At 34.6% G+C, this 18,272-nt stretch overlaps 1 protein-coding gene across 2 annotated transcripts in view; it reads right to left on the bottom strand.

Moving 5' to 3' along the window:
- PEAK1 (pseudopodium enriched atypical kinase 1) overlaps positions 1–18,272 on the bottom strand; it is a gene marked incomplete at its 3' end in the record, with an annotated part of 291,481 nt that overhangs the window by 154,381 nt on the left and 118,828 nt on the right. For both annotated transcript variants that reach the window (XM_082835965.1, XM_082835966.1), the window contains one exon: positions 8,247–8,328. The remainder of the gene's footprint in view (positions 1–8,246; positions 8,329–18,272) is intronic.

The raw sequence follows: 18,272 nt of genomic DNA, 5'->3' as shown, positions 1-18,272 counted from the left end.
GTTCACACATTGCTGGTAGGTATGTAAAATTTTACCACCACTTTAAAAAAGTTTGACACCTTCTTTGAAAGTTGAACAAAACTTACCATATAACCCAACAATTCCACTCCTAGGTATTTACCCAGCAGGGTTGGTGTCATTAGAGTGGGGAGCTGGAACTTCCACCCCTGCCCAGAAGTACAGCCATCTCCTCCCCAGATGTCAATGGAGGGTAAGTGGGACTCTGTACTTATACTTCTAGGTGGCAATAATGAGGCAGCACCCTTTCACCCTGGCAGGGAAGTATCAAAAGAGGCCTGCTAAATTGATATAAAATATAAAGTCTCATGACATAATACCCAAAATGTTCAGGTTTTAACTGAAAACCACTCATCATACCCCAAATTAGGAAAACCTCAACATAAATGAGAAAAGACAAACAATGGATGCCAATACCAAGATGACAAAGATTTAAGAATTATCTCACAAGGATTTTAAAGCAGCCACAATAAAAAGTTTCAATGAGAATTTTTAAGGGAGACAACACACTGGAAACAAATGAAAAATAGAAAGTCTAAGAAACAGAAGGTCTTAGCAAAGAAATAGAAGATACAAAGAATAAAATTACAGAACTGAAATTAAAAAGCCAAAGGATGGGCTAAACAGGAGAATGGAGGGGACAGAAGAAAGAATCAGTGAACTAAAAGATAAAACAACAGAAGTTACCCAATCTAAATAACAAAAGACATAGACTGAATACAAATGAACAGAGCTTCAGGGAGCTGTGAAATTATAACAAAAGATCCAACATTAATGTCATCAGAGTCTTGGAAGTAGAGGAGAAAAAGGGTAGGGCTGAAAAAATATTGGAAAAAATATGGTTGAAAAAAGTTTCCCAAATTTGGCAAAAGACATAAACCTATAGATTCAAGAAGCTGAACAAATCTCAAACAGCATAAATCCATAGAAATCCACACCACATATAGTCAAATTTCTGAAAACTAAAGACAATGAAAAAATCTTAAAAGCAGCAAGAGAAAAATGATCCTTTACCTACAGGGGAAAACCAATTTGACTATCAGTGGATTTCTCATAAAAAGCTATAGAGGTCAGAAGGAACTGGCACAATCTCTTTCAGGTGCTGAAAGAAAAAGAACTGTCAAGCCAGAATTTTTCCTCTAGAAAAATATCCTTAAGGAATGAAGAGAAAATCAACATATTCTTAGATAAAGGAAAGCTAAGAGAATTTTTTGCTAGTAGACTTGCCCTAAAAGAATGGATAAAAGAAGTTCTCTAAATAGAAAGGGAGTGAAAAAAGATGGAATCTTGGAACATCAGGAAGAAGGACAAAAAGAGTAAAAATATGGATACATACAGTAAGAGTTCTTCTCCTCTTGTCTTCCAAATTATGCCTGACTGTTTAAGCAAAAATTATAACACTGTCTGATATGGTTCACAATGTATGTAAAGGAAATATTTAAAACAAGTACATATAAAATACATGTATGCATGCATATAATATACACCTATAAATAATACATCTACACATAAAAATATTAATTAAATGAGGGAGGATAAAGGAACTAAAGGAAGGTAAGGGTTCTACACTTTGCTTGAAGTAGTAAAATGTAGCAGTGCCAGTGGTACTGTGGTACAGGAGACTGTGATCTGCTATAAATATACAATGTAATATCTAGAGCAATGATGAAAAAGTTATACAAAGAAATACATTTTAAAACACTATAGTAAATCAACATGGAATTCTAAAAAGTATTTAAGTAACCCACAGGAAAGCAGGAAAAGGAAAAGAGAAATGAAAAAGAGGAAACAAACAGAAAACAAAAAATTAAATGGCAGACTTATTATTTCTTAACATATCAATAATACCTTCATTAGCAACAGACCCAAACTGGAAACAACTAAAATGTCCTAAAATAGGTGAATTGTTAAACAAATTGTGGTACATCTATACCATGAAATATACTAAATCAGCAATAAAAAGGAATGAACACACCACAATTTGGGTGGATCTCAAGGGCATTATGCTAAATGAAAATAGCCAATCTCAAAGTTTATATATATACTATATCATTCCATTTTTATGACATTCTTGAAATGACAAAATTATAGAGATGGATAACAGATTAGTGGTTTCCAGGGGTGAAGTGTGTGTGTGTGTGTGTGTGTGTGTGTGTGTGTGTGTGTGTGTGTGTGTGTGTGTGTGTGTGTGTGTGACTATAAAGGGACAGAAGGAGGGAAATCTTTCTGGTGAGACTGCAGTCTTGGTTACATGAATGTACACATGTGATAAAATGCCAAAGAACTATTATTCACTTTACATCAATACCAATTTCTTGATTTTGGTATTATTATTCTATAGTTATATAAGATGCAACTAATAGGAGAAACTGGGTGAATGGTACAGGGGACATCTCTGTACGATACTATCTTTGCAACTTCCTGTGAATCTATAATTATTTCAAAGTATGAAGTGAATCACCTTTGTGAATACTTTAGGAGCTCACTATTGGGGTCCCTATAATATGTATGAATAAAATCTTTTCCTTTTCTCTTTAAAAAAACGATCACAACAGCTTTATTCATAATAGCTAAAACCTGGAAACAACTCAAATGTTCATTAACAGGTGAATGGCTAAACAAATGGTTATGTAGTTGTACAATGGAATACTACTCATAAATTTAAAAAAGAATAAACCACTATACGCACAACATGGATGAATCTCAAAAATATTAAGCTGAGAGAAAGAAGCCACACACAAAAGAGCTCACAGTGAACAGTTCCATTTATACAACATTCTGGAATAGGCAAAACTAAGGTGATCAGTAGTTGCTAGGGCTTAAATGTAGGTAGAGGTTTTGAACAAAAAGGGACAGTTTGAAGTTTTCTGGGATGATGGATCTACCTGTATCCTGTTTGTAGCAGTAGTTTACATGGATCTGTACATGTGTTAAAGTTCACAGAACTAATAAAAAAGTAAATTTTATTGTATGTAGAAATTTAAAACAACAATAATAAAAACCATCATTTCCCCTCACAGCTTTTAAGTCCCATCTTCAATTATTTGATAGATAAGAGTTGAACCTTGAACGTTAGTTTGAACGGCATGGGTCCACTTACATACAGATATTTTTTAATACTAAATTCAATACTCAATATTTTTCAGTACTACATGGTCCATGGTTGGTTGAATCCGTGGATGTGGACGAAATGGAGATGCAGAGGGCTGACTATAAATGACACCTGGATCAACCCCTCTGTTATTCAAGGGTGAGCTGTATTCTACTCCTACTACTGTCACTACCTAGTTGGTGCTGAGTAAGTAATTTATCCCCTAACCCTTGGTTTCTTTTTGTAAAATGAAAGGAAATAATTAAATGATCTGTAAAGCTTCCTATTCCGTGCTTCTGTTAAATTTGTATTATCTCATAATTAATAAGGAACACAAAATATTTCTATGCACTCAAGCGGATTCTATAATCTTGCTTCAGACAGTGTGGTCTGGCTTTCAATATTCTCTGCTATTGGTTTTCTGTGATCTTTTTATGGGCTCTTAATGTCTGACCTTAGTTACTAGCTTTGAGTAGATGACTCAGACTATATGGGCTATACAAGATTTCTAGTCTCTTTATCACATCAGACCTTCTCTATATTTTGCTTTTAAAAAGTCTGTGAACCAGTATTCATGCTAGAAAAATAACATCTGCTATTTTTAATTTTATAAGACATGTGGTATTGGCATTACTGGAAAAGAGACAGTAAGCCACTTTAAATGGTTTCACTCAATAGAATAAAGTACTTTTTTTTTTAAACCTGTATGGAAAATCTGCAGTTCTCCAAATCTCTTACAATCCTTCATATCTCCTGTAGAAGACCAGGAGACTAGCAACATCTCAGACTACCAAGTCTTATGTTGAAATGTTCTGTTCCTATATAAGAATGAGCAAAGCCAGCAAGGGAATTCATACAATTTTAATTTCAAATTCAGTGTTCATAGAAAACCCTGGTTGCAATCCCAAATAGCCTTTGGTTTAATTTTTTTTTTTTTTTTTTTGGAGATGGGGTTTCATAAAAGAAATAAGACTAGAGAAAAAATGAGTATCTATTTCAACAACACTCTCAATTACATCCAACAGAATAATTTCTGAATACTTATAAAAATTATCCAATCTTTTCACTTTGAGAAATAAAAAAATAAAAGTGGCATATATATATGCCAACAAATATTCCATTAACTATACTTGCTTGATACTATTTTTCTCTGATAAATCCAAATAACCAGGCAACTACAGATGAACTGATAATACAAATGTAGGCCAACTGATTCTGTTACTCTCCTTTATCACCTACATTTCTTTTCTTTTTTTTTTTTTTTTTTTTTTTTTTGCGGTTCGCGGGCCTCTCACTGTTGTGGCCTCTCCCGTTGCGGAGCACAGGCTCCGGACGCGCAGGCTCAGTGACCATGGCTCACGGGCCCAGCCACTCCGCGGCATGTGGGATCCTCCCAGACCGGGGCACGAACCCGTGTCCCCTGTATCGGCAGGCGGACTCTCAACCACTGCGCAACCAGAGAAGCCCTACATTTCTTTTTTAAAAAATATGAATCAATTCATTTAATTCTTTAAAATACATACTAAGATATAAAATAAGTCCTGAGCTACATATAACTGTTAAATAGCAATACATTTGGAAAAGGAAAACTAATCAGTATTTCCTTATAACTCCACTGTCATGTTAACCTTTAAGAAGGAAGCTGCAAATCTAAGTTTATCGCACTTCCTCAGTGTTGAGACCACACATGCAAACACACATACATACACCCACACACACAAACCAACATCTCTGTGTTTCCCTCACTGCCATCCTTAGATTTACTGAAGATGACATTGAAAAGGATCTGAGAGTTCCTCAAATTTCCATACATCTATTAAGAACTTATCTCATTCTTAGAAAGTACCCTGGTACAGAAACTAAACCCCATACAAAAAAGCAAATCTATTGATATATTAATACTGAATCAATCTCCTGGCAGAACATTTTATTTAGTGCTACCAAATTTGTAAACAAGACTGAAAAAAAAAAGTGTTTCAACAATTTCTTTATAGAAGTAGTTTTATAAAAAATTAAAAGGCTTAATGTATTGAACCCATGTCTTCTGAACTACTGGTATACTGAAGGAATCTTTTAAAATGAATGAGGCACCATCCTGGAAGCCTGGCTCTTTAACCCTAAAGCCAAACAAGGGAAACTCAAAAATCACAGGAAAAAAAAAAAAAATCAAAGTCCTCAGCTCAATATCATAACTTTATTATGACCACTAAATCACAGCTGGCCAATGAAAAGCTAACTGTAGTCCTTAAAACTCACTGTAGTCTGGGTAAGCAAGACAGTCATATTATAATAGGTACAATTCAGTAAAAAAAACTGTTTATGTCAGGTGTTTAAAGTTTCCAGGAGACTAGCTCTTGAGTTATCTCAAAACAAAACCTAAATATCAACTACTGTGAAGTGGCCTTTTCATTTTTTCCTTTAAAGAGCTTTAAAAGCAGTGGTTGAAAAAACCCTTGCACATGTTTTGAGGCCAGATTCAAAACTGAGAACTAAAGACCAGTCTATTCAAGTTTTCCTCAAATGCCATTTCCCTGGATACCATGGATCTGATGACATTAGAATGGGAGCTGGTTGCGAGGCGGGGCTCTGTAGGGAAGGGCATGTGGAAGAAACGTCAGCCAACAGGGCAAAAGAATCTTTAAAATTCTCTTAAGGAAGAAAGACTTTAGGGAAAACATTTTTCTTCTCTAACTTAAGAGAAGTTAAGAAATCTTACACTGTTAAGAAGTTAAGAAATTTTACACTTAAGAAATCTTACACTGTTACTTTCAATTTTGTTGTGTACCTATTCCATTCTTTATTGTTTTATTTGATTAGAAACATATGGAAGATCCTCCTTCCATTTATTAGTTCTATAGAATATAGTTTATAGTTTATAAAAAACTTTAATATAGAATAAAAATAGAAATTTTATTAATGACCGAATTTTCATTTCCACAGAGAAAGCACCATCACATCATGTAATCTAGAAAATCACCTCCTTTTAAAGGAAGGAAAATTGGGGGTCAAGACTGTAAAAGAATAACTGCTAACATCCATATTCTAGTTTTAAGATAATTTTCTTTCCAATTAAAAAAATACATATTATTTACAGAAAGCTACCAAGGTAAAGCAATTTGTTGTTCTGCACAGCAGGATCACTGGCATGGGGACAGTTAATGTTTCCACAGCTACAGAGTGGAAATAGGAAAGAAAATTCAGTTCACATCACTAAAGGCAATGAAATAATTAAATAATTTCGTGTAAAATTTAGCTTCCTACACGAATTTGTTCGTTTGTCTTATATCCTTTTGAATTAACTGTCTTAAGTTCTCCTTAGCTCATCTACAATTTACAAGTACTTTATTACGAAGTATGGTTTCTCTATGAATTATCAATACTTTGTTGAGGATAAAACAATTCAAATAGTACACTATTGATAAACACAAAAATACTAAAAGTCAATTATACCTACTCCTAATCCAGGAATAAATGAAAACAAATATTAAATCAACTTGTAGACCCTAGTTTTTGCCCCCCTCCTTCCCTCTTTGTTTCTGCTATTTATACTGCTGTAGTCATTACTACTTTTATACTAGGGAATGTTTCTTTTTCCTGCTTGGATTTGTTTCATAAATCATTGAATTCTCACTTTCTCCCACAACAGGACTTCATCACAAAGATGAAGCAAGGAAACATGGCAAACTTTAGGTTGACAGTCAGTCATTTAGTTTAGGCTCAGCTATGTGACCCTAGACCAATTCAATTGCTCATCTGTACAATGATGATGATGATATTTAATCCACAAGATTGTGGTGAAGCTTGTATGAGATTAATGTATGTGAAAGAGCTTTGGACGTTTAAAGTGTCATACAAATGTAAGGGTCTCAGTTTCTTCATCTATCATATAGGAGGATTCAGTTAGGTGATCTCTAAAGACTTCTCATCTCTAAAAAGTCTTTGATATTTACGTATGAATCACATTAAAAAATCTACTTACTCTTGGGATAATTTCATAGTTCTAAGAGACTTAGGGAACAATTAACTCAACCTTCTCATCTCACAAAATGAGTCCAAAAGCAGGCTAAGAGACTGGCAGATCACATAAGTCAGTAGGAAAGTTGGGAGTAGGAAGGACTCAGACCTGACTCCTACCTCAACATCCTTTCTATCATGTGATGTTGTTCACTATTCTGTGAATTTAAACTCTCTCTTCATCACAGCTTAGACAATTATCTTTACAAACAGATTACAATGAAAAGTTTATTAAGAAAATGTGAATATTACTCTGGTGAAGATGACTTAACTATTAATAGTCCAATTAAAAATGTTCACAAATGTCACTAATAGCAAAAGGAGCTTAGATCAAACTGTCCAGCTATTCAGTTGGTTTGTGTGATATTCAATTTTAAGTCAATAGGTATGATGTAAATCCTACCTAACCTTTCACAGTACAGAGTTTTAATTCTGCTTTTGTTACTTACTAGCTATGTGATTTTGGGCAATTTATTTCTCTGAGCTTCAGTCTCTTCCTGTTTCTTTAAAACAGGGATAATACCAAGTATGTCACCTGGCTGTTGTGAATTAAGTGATCTAGCTCATGTTAAGACCCTATGACAGTGTCTGGCACATACTAAGTGCTCTACAAATATTAGTTTCCTTCTCTAATCTTCTAAGCTTTAGGAGAATAGAGACTGTTTCCTCTCCTTTTACTTTACTTTATCATAAATATTAAATTAAATATATGGGGCCCTGGTCCTCAACTTCAGTTATAAGCAATTGTACAACTAAACCTAAATAAAATGAGGAGCAGTGTGACAAAATGGAAGGTAAATGGGGTTTGGAGTCAACAAATCTGAGTTTGAATCCTTGACTGACTATCTAATAGCTTTTTTACCTTGAGCAATTTACCAGACCTCTCAAGCTTCTTATCTGAAAATGTGACTTTTATCTAGCTTTTTATGATTCTGTTGTTCATATTAACAGACATCACAAATACCTAGAAAGGGGCCTATCTTATTCATCTTTGTCTCTTCCATACTAAGGCAAAGTTCAAAATTATAAGTTCTGCTGTTGGAATAAGGCAGGAGATTGAAAAAAAAGAAGAGATTCAAGATTAGAATAAATGTGTTACATTAAGAAAAGAAAAAGTACAAACCCAGTTTAACTGGCACCAACTCTAGGCATTATGTCATTGCTTCCTTTTCTTTCCTGAGGAATGGACCTCAAATATTCTTTTCCTACAGGAAGAGCAAAGTGGGGAGTGTTTATTAGTGAAGGTCATTTGACTCACACTTTAAAACTGAGCATTTTAAAATTTACCATAACGACGTGAGTGGCATGGACATATATATACTACCAAATGTAAAATAGATAGCTAGTGGGAAGCAGCCACATAGCACAGGGAGATCAGCTCGGTGCTTTGTGACCACCTACAGGGGTGGGATAGGGAGGGTGGGAGGGAGACGCAAGACGGAAGAGATATGAGGATATATGTATATATATAGCTGATTCACTTTGTTATAAAGCAGAAACTAACACACCATTGTAAAGCAATCATACTCCAATAAAGATGTTAAAAATAAAAGAAAATAAAATTTACTATAAGACAGTACTTACCATAAGCCAATACTCATTCTATTTAATGGACTTGTTTTTAAGAGATAAAATAACCAAGAGGTGTTTTACTTTAGAAAATACTACAGGTCTAAATAGACAAAAAGTATCCTTACCTCAAAAATTACTTTCAATGAATACCAATGCTTTGTTAAAGATGACTTAAACTACTCAGAAAAGGATTGCACAAAGCACTGTAGTTTATTACAGTATGCAAAAATACTTCTAGAGCTATACTTAATCTTTTGAGTGAAGGGTGAGTGGTGAGGTATACACAACTATGAGAATCTGATGAAAACTATGAATTGATGCCCAGAAAAATGCACATATGTGCATCAAATTTTGGATATAATTTTAGCTGAGTCATGAAACACAGTCATTATCCTATAGATCTCTAAAACCTGTTAGCAGATGCTAAGCAACCTCTGTTTTTGAGTTTTTCAAAATAATGGATTTATAGGATTTTAGAACCTTAAGCAATTTAGCAGTCATCTAATGCAAACTGCTAATAGAAAAATGAAAAAATAGTCCCCCAGAAAGTTAAAAAGAATTAGGTAAAGCCTTACTGCACTCAGGAACAGAGAGGTGTCCAACTACCATGCTAATCCACATAAGACTGACAGTGCAAAATTTAGTATAAGTCAGTGCCTTTGGGTCAGAGTAATTATCACAATGGAACCAGAATTGACTTTCAAATGGTCATTTGGTCTAAACACATAATAGATCATCATTGATGGTTAAGAAAATGAAATTTGGACATGTGAAAAAGTTGATCAAGTCATTTAATCTTTCTTATCCTCAGGTTCTTCAAAACAAAATGGAAATAATAAAACCTACCGTTGTAGGATTATTTTAAGGATAAAATCTGATAATATGCATAAAGTATTTAACACAGTGCCTAGGTACATAGTAGGTGCTCATGAAATGATATGAATTTTAAAATATTTCTTGTCAAGTCATGGAATTGGGTAAAATATTAAATAAAAATCTCAAAGTAAATGAGATGCTTTCCAGCTAAACAAAATAACTAGCAAACATTTACTGAGTATCTATACTATATTATTCAAGGTGTTACCGAGGATACAAAAAGGATAAAGTTGTCCTCCTTTCAAGGGAAACTAGGCAAAGACACAGAGTTTTTTTCCTTCTCAGTTTCCTTCTTGGGTTCCTTTTTCATTTCCCCTCAGGGCTCAGCTTTCTGCCCACTTCATACTCCACCCATATTCTCTGTACTCCCACCAGGACTGAGAGGACCCTCACATGAATACTTCTAATCCTGACCTTTCACCTGAGCATCAGACTCCTATATCTTGTTGTCTTCTGTATGTTTCCACCTGAAAGTACCATAGTAAAATACATTAAAAACTTTTCCTAACATCTATTCCTTCTTTAAATTCCCTGCTATAGTTATTAACAGCCACTTAGACACTCAAATCAAAGTCCAACGGTAATCTCACATTTCACCAATCACTTTAAATGTCTGATTCATTTCTACTCTAAACACTTTCCATGTCTATGTCCTCAATTCATCCCTATTAATAGTATCCAAATCCAGGGCATTATCTCTCAATATGACTAAATCAGTAATCTAACTGGTCTACCCACCTCTACTCTTACCCTACCTCAAAATCATTTACCATACTCCTGCCAAAATGATCATTCTAAAATGAAAATCTTGCCACACCGTGAGTATGTCAAACTCTTCAATAGCTATCTATTATCCACAGAATAAAGTCCAAGTTCACCCAAAAAATAAATGCCCAAGTATGACATATAAAGTCCTCAATGACCTGGCTCATGCCTATCTCTTCAGCTTCATTTCCTATCTCCCACTTCATCACACTACGGCCATACTGAACTATTTGTCAAGCTTCACGCTGTTCTCTTTGTTGATATAAACTTACACTTCTTCCATGAATAGGAAATTCTTACTTGTTCTTCAAGATTCAGGTCCAAGATCATCTTCTCTGGGAAGCTTCCAGAGTATACTTCCCTACCCCACCAAGCTCACGCATTATCACAACAAGCACTCAGGAGATATTTGTTAAACGGAACTGAAACTAAGAAAACTAACAACAAACAGCAACTAATTTATACATATCAAGCCAGTGAGAAGGGCAACTAGATGGATTTCAGTGTTTCTTTGGAAAAAAGTCTTGATCTAGGGATACGAGGAGTAATAGTTCAGATTGTTGAAGAAAGGAAATTAAAGTATTTGAGTGAGTAAAACAGAGATGGAAATGGACACATTTAGAGGAGACGTGTAAGACAAGACTGGAAGGATAGTAAACAGCAGATATAAACTCACGAATGTAGCCATCCATATAAAAAAATTTAGAGACACAACCAATAATCACCAAAGATTTTTAAACAGTTTTCTCTGAAACTGTATGATGTAGTTGCCATTTACAGACACTACGCTCTACTTCAATTAAAGAGATATTAGTTCAGAAAGATGTTTTCATCTTTTAGTTAATCTCTTGCATTTTTATAAGTTTGAGGAGATACTCTCATTTAATTAGCATGTACTGAAGAACTTTACATAAAATCCTGAAATTATAACATATCTCTATATGGCACAATAGTTTACTGAAATTGGAATAAGGTAACACAGACTCTCTCTTTCAGTTAGTTCAAGGGCTAGTCAATCTCATTAAATAATCTTTAATATTAGAACATTAGGTTGCTCCAAATCAGCAGGGGAAAATGAAAATAGAGTAAGCTTAATGCCAATTCACAGAGGAATTCAACTGTAAATATTTTGCTTTCTGAATGCAGAATTAAAGAATATCAATCCTGAAACTTAAATACACTAGTCATAGTACAGAAGAACAGATGTATGAGGTATTCCCATATGAAGAGTGAAGATTAAGGTTATCTACCATGAATAAGAAGAGGAAAAAAATGCTGTTATCCCTGAACTATACTTCATGACACAAAATCTACTGCTTGCAGTAAAAACAGAGAAGACTCACCCTAATATATTAACTAGAAAACCACACAATAGTCAGAAGAGGATCACGTTAGAGGAATAAATAAAACAATTAAATCAGCCACCCCAAACTGAAGCATCTCTAAGTGGATGTCTGTATCATTGTATCATTGTTATTTTATATACTTGACAATATAGCTGTATAAGGTAATAACAACCCTAGGCACATCTTCTATATCAAGAGGAAAGGTGATCAGAAAACAGATATATGTAAATAAGCACAGAAGCACTTTGGAGCTTAAAAATCATTTGCATGGAGTTGTATGTCTTCTTGTCCTTGACTGTAAATGCCAATTCCCTGCTCTCAGGTTTGCAGACAGTAAAAAGAGAGATACAAAGCTGAATGTTAATTTTCAACATAACACTGATGTTATGACAGAAGAGATGGATGATTCTCACTCTCACATCATACCTGCCATTTTAAAACAACCCTACTGATATGAACTAACATTCATGAATAACAGGTTAAAAAAATCCTTTTGAGCTGTTGTATTTAAGCAAATTGACAGATATGAATGCACAAACACTAGTCTTGGATCATGAAATCCCCTCACACATGAACATCACTGTAAAATAAATTTTTCTAAGAGAATAGACACTGAAAATGTTGCAAGTCTGCTAAAGAGAAAAACATCAAGCTATAAAAGAAACTGGCAGCCTACCAATATGATGGTGATGAACATGTTATGCTCAAGTGTGCTGTAAATGATCATTTAAGATGCTGTCAGTCAATGTCACCTATATTTCTATAATATTCTGTTTTGTGAAAAGACCATTGGCTTAGGGAATATGGAATCACCCATCTGCAAGAGCAAACTGTTTTTGTCTGATATGGATTTATTTTTTCAACAAGAAAAGAGAGATATATATTTCTTGGGACCATAATCTCAAGCATATATTGGGACTAGTGTCTGTACTGTACAAGTGTAAGGATTATTCATAAAAGAGTAGATTTTATACACACACAGTCGATTCTTGCTATGTGTGGTAGTTAGGTTCTATAAAGTTTCTGTGAACACTGAATTGGTGAATACTGTGCTTCCATTGCTTCTAGGAAATGGGAAACACAGGGTTAGGTTCCTGCAAGCCTCTGCTTACAACATTTTATCAACCTATCAATATGTAAGTTTTTTTTTAATGTGTACTTCTGTTAAGAGATACCTTATTTAATATATACTGTTGATTCATTAAAATCGAACTCACAGCCAACAGCACAGCTCATAACTGAACAAAAGCTTATCTAACACACTTACTTTCGCCATTAGGCACATCACAACCTTCTTGTGCTTAAGCACACTACACGGTACTTCAGCACAATATCTGGAGGCCATGTTAAACAGTGAAATCACCCCCCAAAAAAGCATAAAAATGTGAAAAACAAGGCACTAAGGAGATGGCAAAAAAGATGCTTCTTTATAGTACGTGAGTTGAAATAAGAAGGCAAGATGTCACCTTGCTCAACCTCAGCTGAGAATGTACACATCAGGCATCTCAATTTTTTTGCCACTCTGCCTATGTCTGCAAATGATTGTGAAAGCACGACAATTACTGATTTGGGAGTTTAAATCTTAGCAAGTAAGTGAATTTGCAAATATGGAATCCATGAATAATGAGGATCAAATGTGTATATATATTTACATATGTGTGTGTGTATATGTACACACACATATGAACGATGTGATATATGACATCTGGCAGGAAAGACAAGTTATGGGACTCTCTGGTTTGAGACTCCCCTAAGGTCCAGTCCTATATTTCCTTTTGGCACACCAGATACATCTACCTGAATGTCCTACCAGCACTTCAAACTTAAAAGACCAAGCTCATCTTCTGCACCTACCTTAAACCTGTCTTCTGCTATATTACTTCTCCAATAGTAGCACCATCTCATCTACTCATTGTGACTCTGACTCCCTTCTCCACCCTAGCCAGGGAGTAAATCATGTTGATTCTTCCTCTGAAATATCTCTTAAAGTTATCTCCCCCTGCCCAACCCCACTACAATTAACCACTAAATGCCTTTCTATCATTTGGACCATTGGCACAGTTTACTGTCTTCCCTCTCTATCTTCTACCCCAGAATCACAGGTGATATTATTGTCAGTGTTATTTTTCCAAACCTAATTACACTCTCTTGTACCTATAAGATGAGCTTGAGACGTCTTGGCATGGTATACACGTTCTTTTATGACTTGACACCAAACCATCTTTTTAGACTCACCTACTGACACACTTCTCTGATAAACTGTATATTCTAGCCATGATAATTTATTTCCCATTATTTGAATATATCATACTTTTTAAAGGCCCTTTATGCATGTTATAAATTTCACTAGCAATCTTCTTTCTTCCATTTTCTACTTGCCCTTAAGGCTTCTGCTGATGGTACCTCCTCTGTGAAGTCTTTCCTGATAAGCCTCTATCTCCCCCTCAGGCCAAGTTAGTCAGTCTTGCCTGTTCTTCCACAGTATTTTCACATACTTCTATTACAGAATTCCTTAAGTTAAGTTCTAATTATTAACAGAGAAAGTACGAGAATGCACAAGGTTGGCCAATTACTATTATAGTTAGGTGGTGATGGGGATTCATTATACCACTGTGTACCATAGTGTGTATGTTAAATGTCCATTAAAGGAAAGCTACAAAATTTAGGGTGGGGGTGGGGGGAGGAAGGGGGAGGGAAGAAGGGAAGGTAGGAGGGAGGGAGGGAGGAAGTGAGGGAGGGAGAGAGGGAGGGAGAGAATTTGTCTACAAGTAATCGAAAACCTGACTTATGTGTGACTTAAACAAATAGGGTACTAATTGTTTCCTCCCACATAAGAAGTCCAGAGATAGGTAGTCAAGGGTTGGTATCGAGGCTCAAGAAGGTCATCAAAGACCAAGGCTCTTTCTATCTTTTTGCTCCATTAATTGTGTTGATTTGCTGCTTCAAAGCTGTTTGCTATAGATGCAGGCATTACCTCTGCATTCAAGGCAAGAAAAAGGACACTGTCAGTCACACCTTTACCTCTTCAATAGAAAAAACAAAAGCTTTTTTCAGTGCCCTCAGGAAACTCAGCTTATATCACATTGTCTATGGCTGTCCAACAGTGCCTTAACGGCCTGATCCCCTTGAGGGCAGAGACAATTTTACTTTAGCAACCAATCCAGTACCTAGCACATAGAGGTTCTTTGTAATTAATGAATGTATGAGTCTAATAAAGGAAACAGTGGCAAGTATCATAACACAAACTCTGCTTTCCTAATTTTCTTTTTTGTTAAATAATATAATAAAAGGTGCTCTAAAAATTACCAGTGCTATACAAATAAGAGATTATTAGTATTACAGTAGTTTGACATCTACAATCATGAAATATTTTACAATTATTGCTCTCTCTGTAGAGTACCAGAGGATTAATAAGAAGTCAAGAGACCTGAATTTTTGTCCAAGCAAAACACCCAATCTTGATGAACCTCAGTTTACCTAAAAAATAATGTTTATTTCCTAGGGTTGTTCTCAGGATAAAGTAAATATAAATAATATGAATGCACACTAAAATATATAAAACACTATAAACACATGCATTATAAAAATAATGGTTCTGTTAAGTCTTGAGAGGAATCTTACAGTTCTTACGTAGTATGCATCTGGCATATATATACCATCTGGCACACCAATACCATCTGGCACACCAATAATATCAATTGAAACCTAAAACACTATCAATATCTGGTATGGATGCTGGGCATTAGTCCATGGGTAGATGAGATTCTGGACTTGCCCCAGTTCTTTCATGACTATAGGGAAGTAAACTAATAACTGTACCTTACATTTACACCTATTAAAGAAAGAATGCTTTATAAAATAAAATTGGTGTCTCAATGCAATTATATAATACATACAATTTGCAAAGCAGGATATGAAAAACAAAATAAACTGGTTAACACGGAACAGATGACATCAAATCCCAATTCATCAATTAATAATTGCTACCAGTAAATATGAACAGCACTAAAGTATGCCAAGGTCCTAAAGCACTTCTAAGTTAAGTCAAGTGAGACTTAAAACAGTAGAAACATTGAATACTAATTTTCCTCTGGCTTTAATAACCCTGACTGAGCTGATAAAGAATACGCCTCAAGGTGACCTTATAGTTCATACATACAGGCAACACTGGTGGTCAGAACTATTTCTGATAAATGATAACCTCAGTGGCCTGGTTTCCAGGCTTTTATTAAGCTGTATATTTCCTCATATGTAAGCATGTTATATTAAAATAAGCATTGCATATATATAACAAAAAACAGAGGCCAATACTAAAGAAGAGAAAAATGACAGTTCTAAATCAATAAAGTCTCCACAGAATATTATAGTAAGAACTGATGCATCTTCACTTTTATTGGATTTGGAGACAACAGCTGCTGTGAAGAAAAACAGTCTTCTGTCAAGTCTGTTTAATTAACTCTCACTTCTCAAACATTCAAATACCTTACTTAACCTTATTACTAAAGGCTTACCATTTCCTGATTCATTTAAGTAGAAACTATTCTCTGTGTAGGTTACCATGGAATTATTTAATACTGGAAACTGACTCATCTTACTACAAAAAACTGCATCAAGACATAGGCCAGTAAATTCCAGCAGAGCACTGCATAAAGCATCATTAGGTCATAAACAGAACTGAAAAATTCTAAGAGTGGATCAGACTTCTTACTGTACAATTATGCCCACAGGAGGAACATCTATTTCAGTAAGTGACGTAAATGTTAGAATGGTAAGAATGAGTTTATGTTTTACAGCTGTTAACTACCCAGTTTCAACTACTTTGATTCTTGTTTTTAAACAGGGAGAAACACAAGGTTTCTCTTTCTGTTTTATGTGCATACATAGCTTTAGCAGCTAAAACTTCAACAGGGAATGCTTCTCCAATAAGAATTTAGAAGTACCTGATATAAGCAATAAATTATTTGTCAATGTTTGTAAAAATAAAAGTTATAAGTGATATGTTTACAATGAGGAACTATTTAAAATATTTAACTTTGCAAATGAAGGAGGAAGTATATTAACTTAAAGATTCATTGTTCTTTAAAATACTCATTTTCTCTCATTAAAAAAGAGGATATCATATATTAATAAAAGGTTCAATACAGCAAGAAGATATAACAATTATGAATGTTAACCCACCTACTGACAGACCATCAAAATATATGAAGCAAAAATCGACAAAATTGAAAGGTGAAATAGACAATTCTACAATAATAGTTGGAAACTTCAATATCCCACTCACAATAATGGACAGAACGACCAGACGGAAGTAAGGAAACAGAGGATTTAACATAATAAACCAACTAGATCTAACAGACAAATACAGAATGCTCTACCCAACAACAGAATACACACACACATTTTTCTCAAGTGTACATGGGACATTTTCCAGGACAGACCATATTTTAGGCCACAAATTAAGTCTCAACAGACTTAGGAAGATAAATATCATACAAAATATCTTTTCTGACCACAACAAGATGAACTTAGAAACCAACAACAAAAGTGAAACTGGAAAATCCACAAATTTGTGGAAATTAAACAACACACTTTTCAACAACCAACAGATCAAAGAAGAAATCACATGTGAAATTAGAAAATCCTTAGGGATGAATGAAAATGAAAGCAAAACATACCTAAACTTATGGAATGCAGGGAAATTTTATAGCTATAAATGCTTACATTAAAAAACAGAAAAGATCTCAAATTAACAACTTAACTTTACAACTTAAGGAACTAGGAAAAGAAGAACAAACTTAACCCAAATCTAGCAGAAAGAAGGAAATAATAAAGATTAGAGCAGAGATAAATGAAGTAGAGAAAAAGAACAGAGAAAACTCAATGAACCCAAAAGTTGCTTCTTTAAAACGATCAACAAAACTGACAAACATTTAGCTAGATGAACGAAGAAAAAAAGAGAGAAGACTCAAATTACTACAATCAGAATTGGAAGTGGGGACATTAGTACCAACTCCACAGAAATAAAAGGGATTATAAAAGAGTACTATGAACATTTATATGCAAACAAATTGGATAACCTACCTGAAATGGACAAATTCCTAGAAATACAAAACCTACCAAGACTGAATCACAAAGAAATAGAAAATATGAGTAGACCTATAACTAGTATGGAGATTGAATCAGTAATTTAAAAATTCTCCCAAAAGAAAAGCCCTGTACCTGATGGCTTCACTGCTGAAATCTACCAAACATTTAACGAAGAACTAATACTAGTCCTTTTCAAACTCTTCCCAAAAATTGAAGAGGAGGGAATACTTCCAAACTCATTCTATGAGGCCAGCAGTACCCTGATACCAAAGCCAAAGACACTACTAAAGAGAAAACCACACACCAATATCTCTTAAGAACACTGAGCAAAAATCGTCCGCAAAACAGCAAACCAAGTTCATATTAATCAGATGATACATCATGACCAAGTGGAATTTATTCCTAAAACGCAAGGATGGTTCAACATATGACAATTGATCGATGTAATACACCACATTAATAGAATGAAGGGAAAAAAACATATGATCATCTCAACTGATGCA

This window comes from Leucopleurus acutus (genome assembly GCF_964270905.1).
Source record: "Leucopleurus acutus genome assembly, chromosome: 1".
In the NCBI taxonomy this organism is placed as follows: Eukaryota; Metazoa; Chordata; class Mammalia; order Artiodactyla; family Delphinidae; genus Leucopleurus; species Leucopleurus acutus.
This window is presented reverse-complemented; position numbering and strand designations above follow the sequence as displayed.